The sequence below is a fragment of the Helicoverpa armigera genome, chromosome 11 (assembly GCF_030705265.1).
Source record: "Helicoverpa armigera isolate CAAS_96S chromosome 11, ASM3070526v1, whole genome shotgun sequence".
Lineage (NCBI taxonomy): Eukaryota > Metazoa > Arthropoda > Insecta > Lepidoptera > Noctuidae > Helicoverpa > Helicoverpa armigera.
The window spans coordinates 12,362,161-12,389,674 of NC_087130.1; the positions used below are offsets into that span (position 1 = coordinate 12,362,161).

General features: G+C 40.0%; 4 long non-coding RNA genes and 1 other non-coding gene across 5 annotated transcripts; 2 read left to right on the top strand and 3 right to left on the bottom strand.

The window, feature by feature from the left end:
• Nucleotides 1-17,051: 17,051 nt before the first annotated feature.
• Nucleotides 17,052-18,247, bottom strand: LOC110370116 (uncharacterized). The gene is made up of 2 exons (XR_002429229.3): nt 17,976-18,247; nt 17,052-17,351 (listed from the first exon to the last, which is right to left on the bottom strand). It is a non-coding gene; the product is annotated as an uncharacterized LOC110370116 (long non-coding RNA).
• A 253-nt stretch (nt 18,248-18,500) lies between these two features.
• LOC135117463 (uncharacterized) lies at nt 18,501-20,138 on the top strand. Its single transcript, XR_010276925.1, has 2 exons — nt 18,501-18,646; nt 19,848-20,138. It is a non-coding gene; the product is annotated as an uncharacterized LOC135117463 (long non-coding RNA).
• A 363-nt stretch (nt 20,139-20,501) lies between these two features.
• On the top strand, nt 20,502-21,985 carry LOC110370222 (uncharacterized). Its single transcript, XR_007512231.2, has 2 exons — nt 20,502-20,808; nt 21,729-21,985. It is a non-coding gene; the product is annotated as an uncharacterized LOC110370222 (long non-coding RNA).
• Nucleotides 21,986-22,907: 922 nt separating this feature from the next.
• LOC135117469 (uncharacterized) lies at nt 22,908-24,165 on the bottom strand. The gene is made up of 2 exons (XR_010276929.1): nt 24,096-24,165; nt 22,908-23,203 (listed from the first exon to the last, which is right to left on the bottom strand). It is a non-coding gene; the product is annotated as an uncharacterized LOC135117469 (long non-coding RNA).
• A 1,908-nt stretch (nt 24,166-26,073) lies between these two features.
• LOC110370139 (uncharacterized) lies at nt 26,074-27,292 on the bottom strand. Its single transcript, XR_010276964.1, has 2 exons — nt 26,905-27,292; nt 26,074-26,570 (listed from the first exon to the last, which is right to left on the bottom strand). It is a non-coding gene; the product is annotated as an uncharacterized LOC110370139 (transcript).
• Nucleotides 27,293-27,514: the final 222 nt, after the last annotated feature.

The window sequence follows — 27,514 nt, forward strand, 5'->3', positions numbered from 1 at the left end:
GACCGGCGCCGGAGGCAAGGCTTCTCCCCCGGCGCCGCCCTCGCTTGGTCCTCTATGAAGACATCGTTACGTCGGCTACTCGCCCAGGTTTCAGCATTTATCTACTGATATGATAAGAACTTGCCTCACTAGCGCTTTATTCTACTCATAAATCTTAACCAGTCTTAATCTCCGCCCGTGTCCGACCCGAGTGTTTGCTTCCTTTATCGGTTGAGGCCCATGGATGCGCAGCACAGTGTGTCGCGGCACTCTCTGTGTCGGCAGGCCGGACAAGCCGCGCACGTATGTGTATGTCACTGGGGCCGCAGGATCCTCTTCGGTTGTGTCTGCTTCTTGGGCGGGCGAGACCGTTCCGTAGGCGAGCACGATTGAGAGCGCGATGTAAGGTTTAGGCTTTGGAACACTCGGCGAAGAGAAACGGTCGAACGGTGTCGGCGCTGGCGGTCAGAGCCATCACTTCCGGATTCACTGACGGAGCACGAAGATCGGTCATCAGTACGTCCATTTTCACCAGATACACTGTCGTTGCTGCTCGAGCTGCCGACGGAGTCCGAGTCGTTGGCTCTGCGAGAGGCGACTGCTGAGAGCCTTCAGCAGCCTGCCGCCACGGGGTGCAGAGATAGGTTCCGTCATCTCCTCGATTGGTGGACAGACCACTATCTTCGGAGTCACGGACTCGCGGCGCGGTGGATTTCGGCGTCCGCTGTTGTCCAGCTACGTTCACCGGCAGATCGCCGACGAACTTCTCACTCGTCAAAAGTTGATTCCCAGCTTATTTTTCATAAGGTCGACGTTATCACTTCCGTTCAGAAGAAAACACAGCAGTATATTTTATATTTTGTTGATACAACGAATTGTAACAGTTGTTGTGTTTGCAAACTTTTCGTATTTCGAGAGTTGTTGTTGAGTTAGGCGCGTTAGATCGCTTCGTAAGGTCGAGAGTAGCGAACTGTTGGAGGGCGGGCGGCTGGCAAGGTTTATATGGAGTTTTGGCGCATGCGTAGTGGTAGGCCCAATTGTTCATGCACCGATACACGTAGATGCATGCCTACCATACATCGCCTTCACTGAGATGTCGCCATGGATACCTTTTAATGTCATTTGTGTGGTTATTTTATGCAATATATTGTTTTCTTATTTAGGAAGTTAGAAGAGTTTGTTTTAAAGCTTAAAGTCAGACGAGTACCTACTTGTCAAAGTTAAACTTGTAAAAGTGTTATTTGTAACTTGATTTTACATTTAAAAAAATCTGCGTTCAGAATACCTACCATTCGATCAACAAAGATATCACAGTGACTTCTGACAAGTCACAAAGAATCTTAACGCCTTTGTATCTTTTAAGAGCAACAGTTAGTCGGTTTCAGTGAATTGAAATCTAAGTGTTGTAGGCGATTTACTTTAAGGCTTAACAAATAAAATGTTAATAGTGTTAATACTTAAAGCACAACGACTTGTCTCATTTATGACTTTGATTGTAGTTAATTGTGTAATTAAGGTTCAGTTCAATACTATTTATTTCGTCAATATTGATTATGTTCTAGTCAATAGAGTAGATGAAAGTAGAACATTTCAATGTATGCATATCCAGTGACCATATAAAATTGTATACAAATATAGGTCGATTTTACAGTTATTTCATTGTCTTGGTGTTTGTAACATAGAAATAAATATAGATATATAAGGTCGTGAAAAAGGTTGAGGTCAAAATTCGCTTCAATATATATATCTCTTTTGTGCTGATTTGATATCATAAGCTACAGAGAAATAGCATTTCAGGTTAATCAGATATTGCTCTACTTTTGTATGAGTGAAAAAGCGTGCAAAAATCTGTGCAAGGATTTGCTCTCTGTCATTGGTACCTACTTTTTATTAATATTAAAATTTGGACTGACTTTGTCTAATAATAGTGTATCTAATAATTTTGTAGTCTAGCTAGGATTTGAGAAAGTACGTAGTTTAATTTTAATCCGGGTGATCCCTCAGGACCCGGGGACCAGCTATTAAGGAATTATGTACTCACTACACAAATTTTGAAGTACTTAACATCTTTATAAATGTTAATAAACCTGATTTGTGGACAGCTGATATTTTGTGGTCTGTAAAAGAAGTAAAATTTTAGATAACCTAGCTAAGTTCAAGTATTTAATTACTATAATTAGTATTTATTGCTATATTTGTATAGAGAAGTACTATCTTCAAGGTCCTTCGTATCATTTTGACTTATCAATTAAAGCTATAGTTAGACTGTCTCATGTTACTGTAATTTACGTCGAGCAGTAGTTTGGGATTCCGTTTTCTTTGAACATATACTTACCTTTCCACTTATAAGTAAACCTACGCCGTTGCTTATTTTAGCAACACGTCTTATTAATTGGCTTACTCTACAATCAGTGTATCATTCTGTGTATTTATAGATGAATGTCTAAATGTGTTTTAGTTATCAATCTATTAACTTAATTATTTTTCCTTTATGAAAGAAAATATTAGGTATAATTTAAGACTATAAAAATCATTAAAGATTGTTAACAGCTTTACTCAAAAGTGGTAAATAAATCATTTTGTGGCACCAATTTTGAAATGAAATCATATAGTTCACAAATCGCGTCGTATTTAGGTCATGACGTAGGCTCTGTTGTGTAAGCCACGTGCTTTTCTCAAGACAAGTATCACAGCACTCAAAGTTCAGCACGTGAGCCGTCGCTGCACGAGATCGATTTAATTAATTTCTAATTGAACCTATTTGTCTCGATTCCCGATGGCACGCCAACTTGCCAGTACTTGTGACTACAACAGGTGATTAGGGTCGTGAGGACTGGCTGTTTTCAACAAACCTTTTTCGAATGTGTTTTTTAATCGGAATTTTAAATTTAGAATTTGAAGACGTGATTGGAAAAAGTACGAATGAATAATATTGAAAAAACTCTAGAACACGCTTTTATAAATGCGCGGAAAAATCATTACAAGATGCTTTTTAAAGAGTCCAAACACAGCTATGATTGATATCCAACCATGAAACTTCAGTTTAAATCAGTTTTACATTAACAGGACTACTTCCAGCCAATTTCCATGACTATACACTTCATTACATACCTAGTAACATACAGGTCGACTAAATAAAATGACTTGCTTTAGCAGCTACACAACCACACAATAATCATTGTATGTAATCCTAAACAACAACATGTAAGTATGCATCGCCACAGTTTTGTTATGATTCGTTCAAAATGTATTTTAGTGTTGTTTGTTGCTTTTGCGTCTGATAATAACCTTTTGTTATGATCGTAGTGGCTGTAACCTGAGCATCTGTCTGCTTGTTATTGTCAATGTTACACTGGATTGTTCCGAAGACACTTACTTATTACCTAGTAAATACGCACTTACTACTACGTACATTGTTCATTCCAATTAAGTAAGGTGTTTATCTTACATAATCATAAACCCATGATGGTTTTCCTTTTTCTGAACGTAAAAGCATGGCGAGCACGTTTCAAGTCTTGTGGAGTATGCTAGCCGCGTGTTCGCCACGATGCCCGTGACGTCACCATCAGGTTCCATAGTTTGTCTACAAGTCTTAAGCATTTTTATTGCGTAAAAACACGCCACATAGACTCATGACAGTGTGTCACGTTCTTGAGAAATATAAATTAAATTACCACTAACTGCGGATTTTAATAACCTATCTCATTTTGAGATCGGAGATGTAATTTTGACATTAGCTTCAAAGAAATTATGTTAAAATTCAATCTCTAATCTCAAAATAATGGAAGGATCAATTATTGAAATCCGCAGTTAATTGACTTACTTTCGAAAGACTCTTGAAGTTAATTGGGCATTAACTCTCCTTCCTAATTTGTAAACGCCAATACAGACCGGCTAGTTTGATATATTTATATATAGAAAGGTTATGGACGTGTGTCACAGGCTCGGAAAGTTTTCCCAACACACAATATACGGATTAGTGGAAGCTTATTATTACGTAATAATTGAAATGTTTGCTTTCAAAATCATACGTGGCGCTGACAGACTAATTTTAACCGAAACTGTCGCCTATGCTAATAATAGCTGAGTTATTTCATATTACGTCAATTGTTCATTTTATAACAGTTTGGTAAGTTAATATAGTACAATAGTGAAGTTTTTAAATGCAACCCGTACATGAAGAAATTTAAGATACAATTTTTTAAATATAGTTAGTAAAAAAAAATATTGCCAATATTTAACCTCTAAATACTACCGGTTAAATCTATCAAGTCACAGTACATCTTCTTAACCGATAACCTTTCAATTGCATAGTTCTGTTAAGATATTACCTTATTGTGGCTTCGAATCAGCTTTAATGGGAAATTATAAGTGTAGCCACAAAATTATTTATTGGACACATGATTAAACTTCTAATTTTATACTTAACTAAACAACGGGGAAAATGACATAGCCTCTAATAAACTAATTCGTCTTTTTACAACGCCAACCAAATATTCTATAGAAAGCTTCAAGTAAAGGTCATCAACTATTGTGACTTGTCCTTCTTATTTATACATTGTCATCTAATTTACTAACCCGGCCTCGTTTTAGCATATTGCCATTTATAACCTTCAATTAGAAAACATTGTATTAAAAATTGAAGTCAGTGACGAAAACGAGTCGCTGCAAAACCGACTCCACGTAGTCTTGTCTGCCCTACCCTAGAGTGCAATTCAAAACCGCGTAGGCGCGGAGGGCGAGGCGGCCTGCGAACTGAGGCGCAGGAAGTTTCAACGCTCGCTGATGCGGCTGAGGCTGGCCGGCCGGGCCAGCAAGCCGAAGTTGCGGTGGTGAGCGCGAAAACCATCTGCGACGATAAACTCGCATGGGACCGCTGGAGCCCGCAGCGCCGGAGCCGTGGCAGAAGCCATGCTTGCTGCATGTTGCATGCTTACATTTTAAACGTACTGAGTTAATGCTACACGCATGCCAGCTACAAATTTAGATGCTAAAAATAACCATCATGCTGAGTTGTATTTAGAGTGGTTTACTTAGAAGATAACGAGTGGCTAAACTAGTATTAATCATATGGTTGCTGACTAAGTAATTTAGAAGGCAACATACATTTTGGGGCGATATTAAAAGAAGCCTGTTTAATTAGCACCCGCTTTTAATCTGTTAATAATATCTGTCAATTCGGTATTCTATCAATACACCCGTCCGGCATCCACCGTCATATAACTTCTGCAACATAACAAACCAATAATTTCCCGACGCCTTCTCGACCACCTATCATATACATGACGTACCAAAAGTCTAAATTCAAAGGCAATCTATGTATACGGTATTGCGTCATTATCGGAAATCCAGAGCTTCGCAAATGAGATTACTGCTCATTAAATAGTATCACGTAAGCCGATACGGACAGACGAATCTACTGGATGGACAGTATGGACACACTCCATTGTGTAGGCTAATTACACGGTGCATTGTTGCATAATATTGTCACAGCTCTAATCGCGACAAGCCGATTATTTGTCTAAATTTAGGCGAATATCACTTATTTAGTTATATGATACACATTCAATCCTTTGCGGCACCTATTGTTGGTGTTTGTGATTACGATAAAATGATATAATGTTGAACATTATTTGATGTGCGTCGGTAATATTACGTCGTGCGTAGTTTGTCTATATTACATGCTGAGACAATATGTAATAGGTATACGTAGAGAAAGATTGTGGCAAACTTTTTCTGATTTAATTAACTAAAAGTATTATTACATAATATATGTAGTACACATCTTCACATTATTTTTGCACCCCGTATTCTCTACGAATGATGGTGATGCAAATGATGATCTATTTTAAAAAAATAATTCACTTCACGTGTCTTCATGTTGGCGATGTTCATGTTACGCTGGTATACAAATTGCTATATCACTTAAAAGTTATTCCTAACTTAATAAAACAGTGTTTACTATTTACATACATATTTAAACTAGAAACTAACTAAATCTAAAAACACACTCTTCTACCACATTTAAAGGAAAATGGTTAGCTAAACTTACTCAGTCTTTTGTAACTGAAAGTTAGTCTAAGGATCGGTATTTATTTTAGGAGCGAAAAACTTTTTCATTGAATTAGAAAAAATATTTTTAGATTGTTACAAAATAGCATTTATACAGAGATTACTATTTATAACATAGTATTTATAGAAATATACCAGGTTTACGTTTGTGTTACAACTTTTAGAACTTTACAGGACTCATTACGGTGAAAAGTTTTAGATTTTGAGCATCAGCTACAGACTTTGTTTAAAATTATCTTTTGAAATAAATCGATTTTAAGAAATACATGGTAATTCTTGGAATAACACAGAAAACAAAATAAGATGCATCATTACAGAATGTAGGTATTAATGAATGTAATGGAGTTATTAAAATCTGATATAAATTAACAGAACTTTTAACTTAATTTTACATTCGCATATGTTGTGTTTATTTGATGAGAGGTCCCGAATAAATTCTTTCTGCATTAAAAATCAAGATAAAAATTACGAAACAGGAAAATAAAACCTTAAAAATTAAATAACGAAGTCGCAAATCTATTCCAAGAATACATAACAAGGACCCACTTATGTTCGAATTATACCAAATGTTTTATTTTATCTTGAAATATTTACGTGTGCGCATTCCATAAGTTATTTTGTAAGACTGATGATGTGCGTGTGTGAGTGCATCATTATTCCGAACATGGCTACCGAGTCGAGGGATTGGGCTATTTTAGTAAACATGCATTGTTCAACTGTTGGCCCACAGCTCGAACCGACGTGAACAGACCAACAGAGCTACTGCTTACATATTGATAGATATTGCTAAATTAATCGGTTTTATTTATTGGTTTCGCTTTTTAAAACATTTTGATCTAGGATTCTTTTGAACAGGTAATATTAAATTATGTTGGTTTTGTGACTCGTTAGAGATAGGCATAGGTAAGGAAATTGTGTAGGTATCTAAAGGGATTGGCTAGAAAGAAAATGAAAGTGAATGAAAATGAAAATCATTATTCGCAGAGATATGGTAAATAGAAGAAGTAGAAATAAAGGATATGCAAGTTATTGATTGCAAGTGTTTAAGACTTTTAAGATCCTTCACAAATCCGTGTAATAGTGACACACTACTTTGATGGTCTTGTAAAAATCGTATTGAATCAAGTAGATTGTTCTCACGGATATTATACGTTCAGCACCTACGTGTGAAGTCACTTCGTTATTTTAGTTCAGTAGCGTTACATTTGGTATAAGTTCACTTGATTGATTGTGTGCGGGACGGACGTAGCTCAGAAGCAGGTACTATGGGGTGGCTTCGAGACGTTGACGCCCCGTCGGTCGCTGGTTCTTGGACGTCTGGGCGAGTGGACTGTATTTACGATGTGGCGAGAAACAGGAATTTCAGAAACAAGAATACGTTTAGACGGGTTTTAGACTCTTCTGCTGCTATAGGTTCAGGGATGCCGGTGAAATAATAAGTCTTCATATATTTTTCAGGAGTCTTGAAGGGACGAGCTTCGACGTACTTACCATACTATAATTACACTATTTACTATTTACTTGTTATTATACTATCAAAATCTATACCGATGACTACGATTTGTACGGCGGCGCTTGCGCACCGAATGAGCTCGAAACTTTACCGTGACGAGCACCTCGATTTCTCGTCCCTCCGACCAACTCAGTTTTATTGACCTTTCAATTTAACAGCCGTATTACAAACAATTGGTACATGATATCATTGCAGGACACATAGCGTCAGACGCCCCATGACGTGCGCTACTGAACTATACCACACACACCCTGCATACCTTAAGGGCTGAAATACTATAACCGAATAACTATAAAAAACTATGTGAAATCGGCCCTTAGGTGGAGACTATCTTGAGATAAAAAACAAACTATGGGGGTTATCTCAATACGAAAGGTAGTGTGTGTTAGGGCATTTCATGGGCTATCTGGCGATAGTAATCCTAACAATGTGACCTAAGCCCTAGTATTGTTTATTTGCATGTGAAATGAAAGTCAAAACACAAACATTATTTATTGTTCTATAACTTAAACTATTAACAATATTTCTATAAATCAAGTTATTTTCTATACAATGGGACCTAGGCTTTCAGTTAAACACTATTTCACTAATGAAAGTCTAGGATTTTTGCTATCAAGAAATGTTTACATGGGTAAATCAGGCCTTAAACGGCAGAACTATTAGGTTAATTATACATAATTAGGTAGGTTAAGGTTACCGCTACAAAACTATTACAATTTGGCATCAAAAAACACTATAATTTACAAATTAAAGCACTATCAAAATCTGAACAGAATTCTATAACAATTTAGAAGGAGGGTGCGCGTGAAAAACATACCTTGGCGCGGCTCACGGCACTTTTTGCTCATTACCCTCATCACAAAATTGTTAGAGTATAAATAGTTACGCGCATACACGAACACTCAGGCATTATGATTTTGCACTCGCGGCGCACGGATGCGTCTGTCGCGAACATCTCTCCCGCCGTGCGGCAGAGCGTAGGCACTATCACTTTCACTTTCACTATCACTATTTAGTCTATTAAACGATGACACGATGACACGATGACACGATGTAGGGACTCGAAGCGTTGACCCGTAGCGATGACCCGCAGCGACGACTCGTAGCTCTGGCTCGCAGCGATGCCGCATCTCCGGTGAGCGACGGCGCGGCGATAGCGCGAGGGCGCCGCGACGCCGGTGATGCCGCACCGGTTACTTAGGCAGCGGCACGATTTCTTCGTCGGACGCTTTGGTATGCCACCTGCGGTGCGCACGTCAGCGGTCCGAACTTCACCATCAGCGCCCGGGTAGACGGCCACAACCCGGCCTCGCGGCCAAGTGTTGCGAGGCAGGTTGCCGTCGGCGATGAGGACGGGGTCGCCCAGCTGCAGCGCGGGGCCGCGGGCGTGCGGCTCCCGCCGGTATTGCAGCTCGGGCAGGTACTCGCGCACCCAGCGGCGCCAGAACATGTCGGCGAGTATCTGGGCGCGCCGCCAGTGCTTCTTGCTGTCGATGTCTCGCTCGTCGAACGTGCCGGGCTCGGCAGGCGTGCCGAGCCGCCCAGCAGGAAATGGTTCGGTGTGATGGACTCGTCGTCGTCGCCGCTCACGGATACGTGGGTGAGCGGCCGGCTGTTGACGACGTACTCGACCTCGCAGAGCAGCGTCGCGAGGACCTCCTCGCGTGGGTGGCGCTCGTGCAGCGTGGCGCCTAGCGCGGTCTTAACGCACCGCACTAAGCGCTCCCAGGCGCCTCCCATGAAAGGCGCGGAAGGCGTGATGAAGCGCCAGGCGATGCCGCGTCGGCTGGCCTCCTCCTGCCAGGCCTCACGCAGCTCACGGTCAGCACCGTGCATGTTGGTGCCGTTGTCGGAGTAGATTTCGGTGGGACAGCCGCGTCGCTGCGAACCTGCGCAGCGCCAACACAGCTGAGTCCGCGCTGAGGCTGTGCGCGATCTCGAGGTGAACTGCCCTTGTTGTGAGACACGTGAACAGCGCCACGTATCGCTTATGATGCTGACGACCGACGGTGACTGACAGCGGGCCGAAATAATCAAGCCCGGTGTATGTGAACGGCCTGCGGTGATGAGCTAGGCGTGTCTTCGGGTGGTCGCCGGTTGCCGGCGTCGGCGCGCGCGCGCGACGTATGCGGCAGTGCAGGCAGCGCGCGATGACTTGCTTGACTGTCGGGCGCAGGCGCACAATCCAGTAGTGCTGTCTGACCTCATTCACGACGAGCTCGGTGCCGCTGTGTTGTAGGCTACGGTGTGTCCAATCTATATATAGCTGTGTAATACGGTGATCGCCGTCTAACACAGGCGGACTCTTCACGCTTTTAGCGACTTTGTCTACAGCAGCTATGCGGCTTCGCAGTACTATAACTCCGTCGTTTAGTTCTATGCGCAGCGGGTACAGTCGGCTACTACTTGCGACTGTTTCGTTACTCTCGAGACTGGCTATTTCTTGTTTAAAGGCTTCTTGTTGCACCACACGAACTAACAGCTTCTCTGCTCTTTGAATGTATGTCGCGTCCAATATAATAAACTTGCGTGTGTATATTTGGGCGCGCGCTTCGGCAGGCGCGCGGGGCGCTCGCACCGCTCTCGACCAATCAGGATCGTTTTCTTTGTTTTCTTTGTTCGTTTGTAGAACGTTTTTCTATATGTTGTTTTCTACATAACGATATAAACTGTAGTACTCTGGCTGTGGCGCGCAGCAATCGTTCCCATCTTGAAAATCGAGCGGGGTCGGGAACGACGTCTATGAGGTTTGCTGCGCCCGCTTGTATGAGCGTGATTGTTTTTTCCTCGCCTGTCGGTTGACTGTCAGCTGGTGACTCGGTCGGCCATGTCGATGGGTCGTCGTAGAGGAACTTAGGGCCGCAGTACCACTCGTGGTCGGTGTGAAAATGCGTCGGGACGTCGCGGGTGGCGGCGTCGGCTATGTTACTTTTGTAGGCACCCAGCGCCACTCTTCGACTCTGCTATTTTCCTCTATGGCGGCCAAGCGATGTGCGACGAATGGCTTGTCTATGTTTTCCTCGGCGCTATTCAGTTGATTGACGTAGTGCACCTGCTGTTCCTGTGTCCTAGTGCGGGCACCATGCAGCACCCAGCCCAAAGGAGTTAACGATGCTATCGGCTGATGCTGGGGCCCTCTTCTGATGTCTGTTGCTAGGAGCAGATGCCAGTTGTCTTGCCCGATGATAATCTTCGGCGTCCCTGCGTTATACGTCAGCTGATCTGCTAGGTCAAACAGGTGCTTGCAGTCAGCGATGTCATCCTTGCTGATTGACTGCGGCGACAGGTGCAGGCGTGGTATGGTGCGCGCCCTGAAGGGTATCTTCTTCCTATGGCAGGTCGATAGCGTGAGGTCAACTCTCTTCGACGTGGGCGTGTCGATAGTCACGTCGCTGATGGCGCCTATTTTCATCGGCTCGACTGGTCCCTCTGCACCGATCATGTCTGCCAGCTCTTCGTCAATCAGTGACACGGTTGAGCCGTCATCCAGCAGTGCGTAGGTGCGCACTTCTCCCGCCGGTCCGGACAGTTGCACCGGAACGATTTTCAGGAACGCTTGATTTGTGTGGTTGCGTGAACTTGCGACTATTTCTTGCGCTTCTTGTGCAACTTCAGTAGTGCTCGCCTTCTTCTTGTAGTGAAGCAGATGATGGTGTGATGCTGTGCAGCCCTCGATTCCACATCTCTTCTTCTGACATCTGTGTCCGTGCTGACGATGGCGGAGGCAGCGGAAGCACATGTTGTGCTGCTTGGCTAGTTCCCACTTCTTGTCCGCAGAAGCCTTCACGAACTTGTGGCAGTCTAGCGATCGGTGACCATCCATCTCGCAGATGCGGCACTTCGATGCGGGCTTCTTGTCTATAGTGGTGTGTGTTCTCTGCGTCACACGTCTAAGTCCAGTAGCTTCACTGATGTTTTCAGGCGGTGCAAACGCGCTGCAGTAGCGTGCTTGTTCGGTGATGAAGTCGCTGAAGAGACTCAAGTCCGGCGTCGACTGGTACTTCTCAGTATATGTCTTGTACCACTGTACACGTAGCGAGTTCGGCAGCTTCTCTGTGAGGATGCGCATAAGCTCGGCGTTCATGAGGTAGTGTTCCTTTTTCAGCGCTCGCAGTGTGACGATGCCACTTCGTACACGGCTGGCGAAAGTGCAGATGTCCTTCGGTGCTTCTCCGCAGCGTGGCAGCCCGCGCAGTCTGTCTGTCTCCGCCTGCGCTATTGAATCGGGCGGCCAAACTGAAGCTCCAACTCCTTCATGATGTCATCCGGCCTGGCGTTGCCGATAAGCTCGGAACTAACTGTGTCAAGCGCTCTTCCTCGCAGGCTTCTTCTCAGCCTCGCCGTATTTTCCACATCGTTGAAATATGGTCGCGTTGTCTCATAGATGGCGCGGAACGATAGCCATTCTGTATGCAATCCACTAAAGTTCGGCAGCGTCATGATGACTTTCGATGCAGCAGGGTTGTGGTACACCGGTTTCTCTTCGCTTCTATTGCCGGCTAGCGATGCGATGGCGGAGGTGAGCTCCGTGATAAACGGACGGAGCCCTTCACCCCTGCGGTATCTTCAACTGGTTTCTTCATTGATGGAAGGGCTTCAGTATCTATGGTCTTCGAGGGGGCTCTGGCTTGTCCAGGGTACCCGCAGTCTATGTCCTCCCTCGGCGGCGGCGTCTCTTCCAGGAGCAGTACTTATTCCTCGCAGGACCGGATTCACTATAACCGCGGAGGGCTCGGGTAGGTCCAGGGTATCTGGTGGTCTATGTCCTCCCTCAGCGGCGGCGTCCTGCGGGTCTGGTTCCGGAGCTTCCTCCAACCAGGAACGGATGTACTCTTCATTGGAATTTCTATCATCCATATAATCGTCGTCCGATTCTTCCTCGGCCCTCTGAAGTGCTATTTGCGCTAGCTCCAACTTAATCTTCAATAAGTCTTCACGCGCATTTCTAATTTTTCTATTTGATGCCGTCGATCTGTGCGACGGTGCCTTAAGTTCGGTACGGGCGTCAACCCGGGTAGTCAACGGTACAGCTCGGTTGTATGTCTTGTCGCAAGCCTTCAGTGTTCCTCCTGAACTATATTCTTCAGCACTGGTTCCAGGCGGCCTCAGTGATGACGACGCTTCAGTCTGCATCAACGACGACGGCGCTGGTCGCTCTTCACCCCTCGCGGGGCAGGGGGCAGGGCGGCGCCTCACTTCCCTCTCAGCTGCGGGGCAGGGTGGGTCTTCACCCCCTCGGGGGGGCTGCTCACTCCCTCGGTGGTGGTTGGAGAACGGCGGCTGGTCGTGCACGATGGGGGGTGTGCGGCGGCCCGGTCTGGCGTCGATGATCCAGGCTTGAGCGGCTCTTCCTTGCGATCTTGTCACAGGCATACTTGCTGTTTACAACTCTTCAGTATCTTCAGCTGAAGTTCCTGGCTCGCTTCCCAGGCGATCCGGGTCGCAAGGACCAAACGGATGTGCGGGACGGACGTAGCTCAGAAGCAGGTACTATGGGGTGGCTTCGAGACGTTGACGCCCCGTCGGTCGCTGGTTCTTGGACGTCTGGGCGAGTGGACTGTATTTACGATGTGGCGAGAAACAGGAATTTCAGAAACAAGAATACGTTTAGACGGGTTTTAGACTCTTCTGCTGCTATAGGTTCAGGGATGCCGGTGAAATAATAAGTCTTCATATATTTTCAGGAGTCTTGAAGGGACGAGCTTCGACGTACTTACCATACTATAATTACACTATTTACTATTTACTTGTTATTATACTATCAAAATCTATACCGATGACTACGATTTGTACGGCGGCGCTTGCGCACCGATGAGCTCGAAACTTTACCGTGACGAGCACCTCGATTTCTCGTCCCTCCGACCAACTCAGTTTTATTGACCTTTCAATTTAACAGCCGTATTACAAACAATTGGTACATGATATCATTGCAGGACACATAGCGTCAGACGCCCCATGACGTGCGCTACTGAACTATACCACACACACCCTGCATACCTTAAGGGCTGAAATACTATAACCGAATAACTATAAAAAACTATGTGAAATCGGCCCTTAGGTGGAGACTATCTTGAGATAAAAAACAAACTATGGGGGTTATCTCAATACGAAAGGTAGTGTGTGTTAGGGCATTTCATGGGCTATCTGGCGATAGTAATCCTAACAATGTGACCTAAGCCCTAGTATTGTTTATTTGCATGTGAAATGAAAGTCAAAACACAAACATTATTTATTGTTCTATAACTTAAACTATTAACAATATTTCTATAAATCAAGTTATTTTCTATACAATGGGACCTAGGCTTTCAGTTAAACACTATTTCACTAATGAAAGTCTAGGATTTTTGCTATCAAGAAATGTTTACATGGGTAAATCAGGCCTTAAACGGCAGAACTATTAGGTTAATTATACATAATTAGGTAGGTTAAGGTTACCGCTACAAAACTATTACAATTTGGCATCAAAAAACACTATAATTTACAAATTAAAGCACTATCAAAATCTGAACAGAATTCTATAACAATTTAGAAGGAGGGTGCGCGTGAAAACATACCTTGGCGCGGCTCACGGCACTTTTGCTCATTACCCTCATCACAAAATTGTTAGAGTATAAATAGTTACGCGCATACACGAACACTCAGGCATTATGATTTTGCACTCGCGGCGCACGGATGCGTCTGTCGCGAACAGATTGTTGTGTTTAATGTTACCTGATATAGATCACTTGCCTATTTTTCTTGCTTCAAATAACAATGTCGTCATCTACTAGGTTTCAACAACATAATATACCTTTGTACAATTATATTGATTTATTTAAAACCTATTGTTTACGTTAAAAGATGTTAGTCATTAACTGGTTCAGTCTAATTGAATGCTTCTAATTATTTATACAAAGTTCATAGCCTATACAGGTCTTTAGTCGTTAAGTACTTTATTGTATGTGCATGCTCTTACGTAGGTACATTATTGTTCACTGTTCTATACTTCCAGCTGATCTGCAGTGATCGATAGCTTAGCATGCCAGCGCGTCCCACACTCCTATTGACATTCGAAGAGTCACCAGCTCGATCGGAAGATAAAGTGCAGCTCACAGATGGATTGCGCAATACTAACAAATGTTCTAGCTAAAGTCCGGTTCATAAAAGTCACCATAAGACAAATGTGATAAAATTTTTGCTCCGAACTAGCAATTTGATCCAATAACAATTCAGATACTTACATTGTTTTTGCGAACTGTGTTCGGCATATGTAAATATGACTATGACAAAAACGCGATAATTTTGATGTTGAATATTTGATTACAATTAAGTATACCTATCTCGTTGTATTGTAAATTATAGGATACATTTTATTGCAGTTGCGGTAGTAATTGGCTCGATGATTTGATATAATAATCAAATCAAGCTTTTATAACTTTTATTCTACTTTTGGTTGATCTATTTCTAATCATAATTTGTACCTATAGGTATGACTATCAATATTTATGTAACTAGAAGATAAAAATAACTCTGACGCCCAAGTAAAATCAAGACATGTAGTTCTGAGAGAATTATTATCTAAGCTTATAAACCTTTTCATGCAAGTAAGGTATCAATTAGCAATTTTTGATCAACACATTTTAAATTAGATTAGCTTCATAACATCGGCCCAAACAATTCTAGTACAGGGCCATTAGTCATACATCCCAATTTAGGCTCGGACCACACTGGTCATGTTTGTGAACAATGGCGAGTTATGACATCAGTTGGCACAATGGATGTAAGCTCGCCGTTACGCTGTCATCGGGAAGTGCGTACATTATCATTGTATTTAAAGTTCAAGGTTGTATTGTGTGTGCTTCCTAACTCCTTATACATGTTACGTGTACTTTGCTTGATCCCCTGGTACCACAAGACAGTTTAACGACGACACCTAATTGTATTGTTTGTGATATACGAACAATGTTGTTAAACCGCGTTTAAGTAGGTACTAGGAAAGGTGAGACTTTTAATACGTTAAAAGAGAAACCGTATTTTAATTATTAAGTTTATCTATAGAGTGTGTCCGCCCTTCAATGGTAACCTTATATGAAATCATAAGATTTTAATAAATTCCTACTTCAAGTTCTATTGTATAAATAGGAAATTATTCTTGTCAACAAAGCTATTAAATAGAGGGCAATAATAAATTGTATAGAGTGTAAGTATTTGCATAGCAGGTTACTTGAACAGTCTCCTTTAATATGACAAGCAAACATAATATGAACCTCAACAAATCGAATGAAAAAGTTTTCAAGCAGAACACATTGATCAGGATGATAATGATGATGTTGTGCTAGCCGATTATCGGCTACGGCGGCTGTTCTCTTATAAGGAGAATAGCCAACTTATAAGAGGCAGGGGCACTCACTATTCCTTTACTCTCATAGCTTGATGCGGTGGGCCGGAAATTCGATCGGGATAGGAAAATCTAACCTGGGTGCCCTACACTGTCGAGAAAACAATGAAGAGTAAATAATTACAACTGTAATTAAAACATTGAAAACTGGCTTCGTAAAAATTATCTAGTATTTATTTTTATAATATCTAGTCATGATACGCACGTCTGAACACGATATAGGTATGTTAACCAATTAATGGTTAAATCATAAAGTATTTGAATAACTACATAAACGGCTGCAATTACCATTATACTTTGTTGCATAGCGCGTATATTGCGTATTTGTTATGTAAAAATCGTATTGTATATGCATAATATTAAAATCAGGTGGTAAGACTTAATACAAGTGCCTTCAAATGTCCAGTAAAAGTTGGACCATAATGTAAAGAGCAAAAGATGAAGTAGAAGTATTGACGAACTATTCAATTCGGCCTTTGTGAACAAAACCTCTATGGAGTGTCAAGATATACTGGTCACGTAGTACCTAGTAATTAAAAGACTTAAATTCCTGTCGCCTAGGGAACATCAGCGAAAGTGTTCGAATGTAAATAAAATCAGTACCTATTAACGAGTTCAGACTCTGATGATATGGTAATTGTATTCTTTGTACAAGCGTTGTCCCAGATTTTAGTTGTACTCACTATTTATATGACGAATAGGTTCTTTTCATGTAATATTTAGTGTCGGACATAAGCAAATACTTACTTAGGTATGTATATTTATTTCTGAGCCACAGTTTTTAGGCTTGCGTGAGAGCAAGGTTTAGTGTCAGTTCGAAAAATAATCTTGTAGCATCCAATAGTATTTTGAAAATCATCTCGAATAGTCAAATCATATTAGCTTTTAGTACATTTCATAACCACATTTTAGTATATTTCATAACCACATTAATGAAGTTATGAAGTATACAGCTGCGCATATAAGACAAGTGACTATCTAACAAGACTATGCACATAAATTATGAACTTACGTTAACTTCCACTCGTGCGTAAAAGTCAATAGACTTTCCATGTGTCTTCCACATGTGGCATCATTGGTCTTACGAAGGTTAGTAAGTCAAACTAATACTTGTTTGATTGAGTTTTATTTGCTTGAAATTATTGCATTACAATCGGTTGGATCCATGTTTGAATTGAATAGTGGTCTGAAGCTTGTAGTATGCAGGTCAAAGTCTTCACCGAACGTAGACGGTAGGAGCAGCCGGGTATGCGGAGTAGGCGACGGGGAGTAAGCTGAGTAGACTGAGGGAACCACGCCAGCAGAAGGGATGTAGCCGTAGTCAAGTCCAGCGGAGTAGGCCAGCACTTGGGGCTTGGGGTTGGGGCTGGGCGCAGCGAAGGCCACCGCCAACAGAGCGAAGAGAGCGAACTATAAACAAATTGTGAAGGAATATTAGCTAAGATACTTTAAAATGTGTAAATACGTTAAGTTAATAAGCTTTTTACATATTGAAAACTTCAAAACAAATGACATTACATGTAGTTATTACATGGCACACAGATTAAATGAGTAAAATGACCACTAGAGTTCAAAAGCTTTACTTTTGATCGATCAAAACTTGGATCAAAAGTAAATTTAACCATCGAATTAAGGTCTACATTTACAAAAGATCATCTTGAATATCGTGACATCATATCGACGCATCTCCTGACCTTTAGAAGGAGCTAAGTTTCAGCCCGTTATAAGTTTAATTGTTTTAGACAAAAAGTTTTGCCCCATTTCAGGCAACGTAAAAATGAAGTTCTATTTAAAATCACCGGAGATGACACCTTAGATGACGTCATTATTGGTTTTGGGGACAGCTACGTATATTGTAACCGGGTTGCCTGTACTTTTTGTTTTTCAGTCTATGACTGGATTTGTATCTGATCTTTGTTAATATGATAACTTCTGGCGAGTGATACTTATGATATGGGGACTAATACATTATGGGTAAAATATGGATGAACATATTAAGTTTTTGATGATAAGATACTAAAGCAGTATACTTACGATTTTAGCGAACATGTTGATAGAGCGATGCAGCGTACTGAATCATACAAAGCTCTAATAATGCGAAGCTTATATAACAAAATATTAGCCTTGATCTTTAAACAATGATCGATTTTGTCAGGATGAAAACTGTCATCGCAGAGCAAGGGCGATCGCTGAGGTCGATGATCTTCTAGTTCTTTTGAAAATCTACATCCTGACTCGCCTTGTAAGGCGACCGTATTGTTAATCCGTATCTTTGAATGCTTGATGTATGGCAAACGCAAAGTTTGTATACGAGTAGGTATGTATTAGACATAGAGGAATAGGCAAATGTTTGTGGGGTTTTAAATTGCGTCTGGCCAGTGTGCTCTAAAAGTAATAAAAGTAATTTATTCTTTTAAAATTCGTGGCGTACTTTTGTATAAACAAAGGCGGCCTACTTGGTGATGTAGAGCGCGTCCTCACTACGCTTTGTCTGTGCTCATAATTTACATTGATTCCCAACAGAATCGTTTGTAAGTATAGGTTTTCCGTTATTGTTTGAGTGTCCAAGGACAATTGACACTATAAAATGTCCAGGAGGTTGAAATAAAAACAGTACGAGTGTTTAAGTAAGACAGTGTACCGGGAGCTCTCTGGACTATCCCATTTAAATAAATAAAACTTACAACAAAATGTTTGCCAAACTGGTGAGTAGAGTTTTAGTAGTTTTGGACTTGAGTATTTTAAGTTATTATTGAATGTTAGGTTCCCAGTTTTGTTTGGAAATGTAGGATAATAGACTTAAATTACTAGGTCTTAAATTAGAACAATCGAGATCATTCTCTACTGATGTGTTTTGTTAACGATCCTAGTAATATTTTTTGTTTATCTTTCACATAATTCATATTGAGTCTATAAATAGATACGCATCCGCCCCCGTAATAAGGCGTTAATCATTGTTATGTAACAGTGTTATGATTATGCTTACGACAAAACAACTCAAGCTTTGATGTCCGGGGTATCACATTTTGTTCAATTTATTGGATGTTATATAAAATGTACTTATAATGTCACTTAATCAATCTATGATTTGGTCTGATCCGTATTGCTTTGGGTAAATTTCATAATACGTAAATCTGCCTTATATGTGTTACTTCTTTACAAGTGTAGTTTTTTTAATACCTCGTTAATTAAATTTTATTCAGTCTAAATTGTACTAATAAACGTGTGACATACTATATATATCTGATAAATTCTCTCATACCTATTTTTTATGATCTAAACAGGACGCTATCGGCTTAGCGCTTACATTGGCCGAAAATATATATATATTTTTTATTACTAGATTAATCGCATAGGTACTTATTACGTCTGCCTATAGAAGTGTGTTTATGAGAGTGGAGCTTTAGCTCATTGTAAGTAATACAGGGCGCTCGGTTTTGGCCAACTTTGTCGATTAAAAGCCACTTTATTTCGCAGGCTATCCACTGCCATTATGACCACCTGGCTCTTGATATACTGGGTCGTTGACCCCAGTAAAGTTAACACGGCTAATTAATTTTGGAGGTTTATTGTATAGTAATGATTTATATACTGGGAACGAAATACAGTAGGTATCATTTGTTGCCTACCAGAATGAGAAAGCTCCATTAAAAGTTGGTCGCAATAAACTTAGAGAAGTCTAAAGTCACCCCATGATACATTTAACGAGCCATGTAACCATAGAAGTTACTTCATTCCTAATCATTGTCAGAATGCGTTCCGTATTTAGTTTGTCTTACACGATTTCATGAAAGAATGGCTGGACGACGATAAATGATGCATTAAGATGAAAAAAAATTACCGCAATTACAAACCGGCTGTTTTCCACCTGTGTATTACAACAATAGTGGTTATTTTTCTTCCCAGATGATCTTATTCGCCGTGCTAGCCCTGGCTCTGGCAAGGCCTCAGCTGTACTCTCCCTACGGAAGCTACGGTAGCTACGGGGCTACGGGTCCTCTTACCCCGGCTACTACGGGTACTCCGGCTACTCCAACCCCGTAGGCTACAGCTCCTACAACAACTACGGGTCTCCCCTTCAGCTACGGCTACGGTTACTACTGAAATATATAATGCCCCAATGTCTACGCCTAAATATGTGATGTACCTTTATGTTAATTTCATGCAATATATTACTTAATTATGTTATGATTATAATAGTCTTTTATTTAAGGACCATTTAAATTGTACCCCAAATATAATGGTGAAAAATGTATATGTAGTTTCTTGCCGGTTCTTCTCCATGAGAAACATTCATTGAAAAAATGCACCTAGGTATTGAAGTTACGTAAAGACCTGTAATAGGTCTGTATTAAATAAAACTCCTGAAAATCAGTAAAAATAATCGTGATTGTACATGTAAATAAACATTACAGCCAGATGAGATGTTGTATAAAAATAAATATCTCATAGCACCACTAACACACCGCTTAATCCAATTAGATTAGAAATTAAAATACAAATGCGGATTGTTTTAAATGACTGTTGTAAATTGAATCGATTAGCAAGTTCAAGCTCATACCTACAGTATTTATGATTATTAATAACAGACAAGGTGACAACAACAATGTAGGTACCTATATGTCTTAGGAACAGGACTGACAGAGATGGTTGCCGCCTAACGCGGATGTCGATACCCGATGTATATCAGTATATGGGGCAGGTACTAGCTTCATACGTTACACTGAAGATCAAGGACACTTTTTATCTGACGACAAGTAATCAAGGCGTGGTCGGTGAGGTCTGTATATAAGCCGGGACGGATCGGCAAACAGTATCACTTGTGACAACAATCCCAAGTAACTCTACAACCATGTTCTTCAGACTGGTGAGTTGGTTAATATAATTATTAATTGTATTTTAATTTAAGACTGATTTTCGCATGTAGACACTGAGGAGCTAGGTTTTCGGTTTTATTCCTGAACAAATTAAAAATCCGATTGCCCATGTGGGCGCGTGATTACAAACATACCCTTTGATTTTGGGTCCGATTTTGTAAATTAGATCAAGTTTTTTCGAAACATCTCCTTAGTAAATACATAAATGTGCATAATATGCATTATTGTCAACTCCTAAAAAAATAAAGTAATGAAATTAAAATTTGAGTATATTTATAATGAAAATTCAATAGTTTAATGACATAACAATAACATTTTATAAAATAATAAGCAAAATTTATAGCTTCTCTTGACCCCGTTAAGCTCATGGCTTTCAAGATGGCAATTTTCCCACGTTGCCATTTTATCTTCAAATAAACTTATAAAAGGTCGGCCGAGTTATTAGGAAACACAATTCGGGTAAATATTTTAGTGTCGTTTATCTTGTTAGCGAGATATAACATAAGCGTAACAAGGGTAAGGGTCATTTACTCGCCAATGTCGCCCACTTTCAGGGACCCTTGGCAATTTCATCAGATAGTTTTATATTATCGCACTAAAAACAAAATGCATTTTAGTATCTGGCGATCCCTACTAGTTTAATTGAGTTTGGAAAGCATTCTCGGTCAATTTTTACAGAATATTTGTATTAAATATCAGCTATTTTAAACCAACTTCCCAAAAGGTTAGGAGGTTCTCAATTCAGATGTTTGTATTTTATTCTATTTCAAAATCATGTTTTTGTTTTGAAAATGTGAATGACGTCCCTGCATTCAGTAATTCAGTATAGTTTGCGTGATATTTCGTAATTCCAATAGGACATCCTCATATTTTTATTTATTCAGTCTAATGATGTTATATCTTTTTGCAGTTCGCCCTCTTCGCCGTGTTGGCCGTGGCTTTCGCCAACCCTAAGCCTGAGCCCCAGGTGGTGACCTACGCCGCCGGAGCTGCTGCGTACCCTACGCCTACTCCGCCCCGTCGCCTATTCTGCTCCCTATGCCGCCGCTGCCTACCCTACGGAGCAGCATACTACGTCCGCTAAACCAGATTCACCAGATTTACCTACTTGCTCAATGACACCGACCAAATGTTTGATCATGTTTTAATATAAGTTTTTATGGCAAACTGTTTTTGTTTCATTGAATGTCGCTTGCATGCAGCCCACGTATACACGCTCACATGCGCGGAAGCTCTGTGTTTTTGACAGCTGTCAAATTGATGCGATAACCAATTTATTTGTTTTTATTGAGCCTATTTCGTATGTGAGACGGATTAAGCATTTGGATTTTTATTATAGGTTTTGTGTCGTGTGACATTTTTAATTCAAATAAGTGTCTTAGTTACTTCTGAAAGATTTTTCTAGTAGAATTATTAACATTGGTGCTCAGGATACAGAGTGTTGATACAACCTCGCTTCAATATTCCTACTTCAAAATTCATCGAATGGCCCATATATAAATAAAATACCCGGTATTCACAACAATATCGATAATTCTATTATTAGATTGTTGTTTACATCAAAACCACGAAGTATCGGAAAAAGTTCCTTTCATTATATACAGTTACAAAAGTTGCTACTTCAGTTTATTATAGAGTTGATATTAAATATTATGTACGAATATTTGGTTCAATATGATAACACAATTGAGACTGCAGGGGTTACGTGAGCTCAATGTCAGCGGCAGGTATTTGTGCCTGCCACTGTCATACCTTCGAACGCCAATCTCAATAAGAACACACTCCATTATGTGTTCTTGCGTAATACTTCATCATATAACTAGCCAAAATAAAGATTCCTCCAAAAGTAAGCCTTCCAATTAATATGGCATAAAATAAATATTGTCGTAACTTTCTATTTTCCATTTCATTGCACTCTGAAGATCACATTTTAAAGAGATATGAGGGCTTGAAAGCTCTTAGATAGGCAAACAAATAGGTTCAATCTAATTGATCTAGGTATCATATTTAAAACTAGAAAGAATCTTTATCTACCTGCCTTATGTAGGCAAAGAATTCTGGTAAAGATCACTAATAAAAACAAAATAGGTAGTAGGCGGAACGATTTTATTGCGCATTACTTAGGTACCAAACGGATCACTGCCAATACTTGAACCTCCTTAGTCGTCCAGCTTAGTAATACTTGCTGTAGGCGATGGGTGCTGCGGGTAAGAGGCGAGGTATGGGGCGCTGTATTGGAGGGTAAGCCCGCAGCGGGAGGGCCGCATAGCCCAGCGCTGGGGCGTACGTCAACGGGGCTCGGTACACGGCAGGAGTCAAGATGGCCGCTCCGGGCTCCGGCGCGGGCGCAGCGAACGCAACCGCCAGGATCACGAGGAAAGATAACTGGAAATATAGGTTAATTGTTCATCGAATTATATCTCTGGTAGTTTTAAAGATACTCTATGGTATTGACGGATGATAGGTTAAACTTGCAGCCAAGGTTGAATAAATGATTGTTGATTTTAGAAAAAACTTTAATTCTGTGGAAGAACACAGAAACTGTGGGAAGCACATGCACTTGAAGCAGTAACCCATTAATAATGTGAAATGAAATTGTGAGAGATAGCAACACTCTTTAATGACAGTGGACATTGACTATTCCCCTATCCAGCCTATAAGGGATATTTTCTGAGGTACTAACATGAAGTCACCATCCTTCAAAAATACCAGTACCCACAAAAATATTTATTACACTAGTGTAAACATCGATCTGATTGAAATATTAGACGTGTACGACCCTATCGTATTTATTATTACTTATATACAAACATACATAACTTATATGCTACACATATATGAATTAATAATTCAAAATCTTGCTTTTCTATGTGCTTATATTAAAGGTTTTATTAAATTAATTTCTAATTAAAGCAAACTGATTGACTGTGCGTCTTTTAAGAAGTTACTTATTCAACATTTTATTACTTGTACTCATTGTCTCATAGGTAACTCATAACATATCTATATTCTACATAAACAATAATATTCTATTTTGTTCTTCTATTAAGGTTTCAGACAAAAATAAATAATAATAGTTAACATTCAAGAATGTTAACTTTTAGGACTTAAGATTAGGTCCTAATTCGTTGATTTTGAATAACCTAGAGTAATTTTCATTGTTACGTCCTACACTTTTAATTACACTTGAATAGTGTTCTACATTTCTTTATTCTATTAATTATCTGGATTTAGAACATTTAAACAAAGTATTTAAATAAAATAAGTATTTGCTTACCAGTTTGTACATGTTGCTGGGTGTGTCTCGTTCACAGGGTGAATGATGCCCTACGGAGGGCCGATTCCATTTTATACTCTTGTACTATGCAACCTGCAATTGCAATAGCATTGACCTTCCCAGGACGACTTTATGTGAGGGTGTTAATTTTAGAACGAATTTAAAGAATGAGATATTTTTATTCGTCGCACGGAGTAGCTGCATTCAATTTTTTCTTAAAGGTCAATGGAATTGTTTCTCGTCCGGTAATTAGGTAGGTTCTAGGAATGAGTACCTACTCATTTGTATTCGAATTTATTGCTACGGTTGTCTGAATGTCAGCTGTTAACTGGTTAATTGTAATTTATGGCATATGTCGTTTGAAGAAAATGTTGGCGCTGTATATTTAAAAATAGGTGCTTAGGTGATGTAGTTTATTATTGTATCATATATCAGGTATCAAATTAAGTAAATAAGCAGGGACTATCGTTATCATGGGATCAATGCAGGATGAGCCACATTTCCCGAGCTGGGCAGTGAGATAATTGGGTGGAAAATAAACTGTTCCATATCGAAAGTTTTCTATGCTTTGTTAGAAGTGCTTAATTCTTATGAGTCCAAAGTTGAAAACATTTATACACAAAAGCTTTTGTTCTATCTATCCAAAACCATAATTATTTTTGTGAGAATAAGCTTATTGTGTGACAGATGTTGTATGGTACGACTATAAAATTGTATGAATATAAAACTATCAATCATAAAATCATCATCATAGATCATACATTCAAACTGCACTCAGATTATAAACAAGAACTTTATAGCACTTCCATAAATTAATTCAAAAGCGGTACATAACTATGTACCGCTTTTGAATTAATTTTGTATGAATAATGAATAATTATGTGCGTTAAGTGCAGTGCATGGCACCGACCACGCCGGCTTGTCCTTGGCAGGAGTTATCTCTGAGCTACGCATCTACCAACTCACTAGACCAGTTGTTGCCACTGCCCTACTAACTGTAGAGAGCTGTGAGTACCTAGGTATGTTTTTGGTCAAAACATTCGTTAGCTAAGTCCATGGAGAACAAAATAACCTGGGGAGATGTCATAACGAAAGATCTCCCTCGCACTTACACGCCATTTATGAAACCCGCCTATTATTTTCAAAATAAAATGACCAATCAATCAAAGTATATCTAAGTGATAACAAAATCGTGCATAAGGAAGAGCGTACCAAACAGTTTATTCGGCTGTTATGTTTCAGTACAATTTATTATGTTGAGAGCTTATAAACATTTACCTAATGAATTAAAATCCAGAGATAGGGTTACTATGGGAGTGTTTTTCAGATCACACCAAATAATATTTTGGCAGGCATTCAAGAACAACAATAAATTCGATATCCAAGCCACCTAGATGATATAAAAATGTCTATTATTCGAGGGTACTATCAACTCTGTAAGTATCTAAGTTATTATTATAAGTTACTTACACGCGTCAGAGCACAATACATTAAAATTAAGTTACGAGGCATTTGCGGTATCAGATCACTTGTTGAATGCTTGACGACTCTATTGAAAGTCAATCACCAATTACTTCCATAATGTAATTGTACTGAAGAATTTATGATTGTTTTCAATTAAATGGACTTAATTTTATATGTGGAAAATACAATGGAAGTTATTGGACAGGAATGTGCTTTTTAACCTTATGAGGAACTAATGTAGGCTGCTTAGTGGCTATGTATGAGTGTGTATGTAAATATTCAATTGAATCTGTAATAGGAGTTATTAGTCCTTCATCACTTCATGTATTGTGTTTCTTCCTGTTCTTTATGCCTTCCCGTTTTTAACAACTCTGACTTATAATGTTGTAAGTTTTAGCACAAACTGACCTTATGGATACGATAAAGACAGAAGTGCGTCTGGTACAAAATGGACCAATTTGTTTTAGTAATCTAATCAACGTGCCGTGATAGGGTTCAAGTAATAAAAGACACATTAAAAGCTCAACTTATAATAATATAACAAAATCAAATCGATATCAACGGAACGCTATAAAACAATCATCTCAATAAAAAATCACAAGTCGATAGTCGTTTGTTTAAGAACTTATCATTTGTACAAATAATTGTAAGGAGATGCGTAGACTGTAGCAGGATTGATTAAGGACGCTAACTCTTCAACGCTATAGGAGGAGCCATAAGCTGATATTGCTGGGAGAGTGAGGGTGCAGAGTAGGCTCCGTAAGCTGCAGAGTATGCAGGGTATGATGCCGGCAATGGAGCGACGGCAGCTGCAGACAATGGAGCGACGGCAGCTGCAGATAATGGAGCGACGGCGGCTGCAGTCAGTGGAGCTACTGCAGGGTTGTACAAATCTGCAGTAGTGTATGCTGCTCGGGAGTAGGGCAGTGACGTGTATGGCAGTGTACCATAGTTGTAGCTGTATACGTATGGCTTAGCACACACAGACGCTACGAGTGCCAGGACTGTGATCTGTAACAGTAATTGCAGGTTTGTTATGTTGGAATGGTTATCTTTATTCAAGTTATGGCACAGTTGTAGGTATGTACAATTTGGCTAACCTAAAGATATATCAAAATATATGTTATGAAATTCCTTCTAAAATTCTAAAATGCAACTACAGCTTTGCAAAAGAACATAATGAAAATTTGGTACCACAATTCTATTGCATTATTGGTGTTTTCATAGGAAACTTTTGAAAGTGTAAGATATTGCGGAATGTGGTAATAACCAATCAGTCCTAAAAGGTTCACAAAACACACTAAATAAATGCATCCAAAAGAAGCTAAAACACTTATCTACTCACCAAAATTGACTTCGACATTTTGTAAGTTTTGTTGTGAATACTTATTTCACTTGTTCAGTTTGACACTATTCAATTCGCACTGACTGACATGAAAAATGTCCTACCTTATATATTTGGCCGAGTTTGAAGACAAACATAGAAACAAATGAATATTTGTGTGGAAGAAATTACTGTTTCAATGTGTTGCCAAGGCCTTGTTGAATGGTTTGTAGAAAAACAAAAGAATATGTAATTGCTGCGAAGGAGTGTAAACGCACAATACACGGTCTAATATTGTTAGCTATTGTCCTGTGTGGTAAGTTAGGCGAGAGACACAAAGCCGATGAATTCATTACAGCCGTTGTACACATGAAGAAATATTTTAATTTGCCATGAAATTAACTTCATATCAATTGTTTGTGATATTGGGACTTTTAATGCTAAATAGTGAAGTAAAAGGACGCTTCTACGTTCGTAATGCTGTATATAAAGTTCATAAGTGGCCGAGGGCAGGGCAGTTTAACACTATGGTGTACTGGGTACACTTGTCGCATCAAGATACTTAATATTTGGTGAAGTTTCTCTATGATAGATAGTATCAAAGAGGCAATACTAGATTAGAGTCTAGATT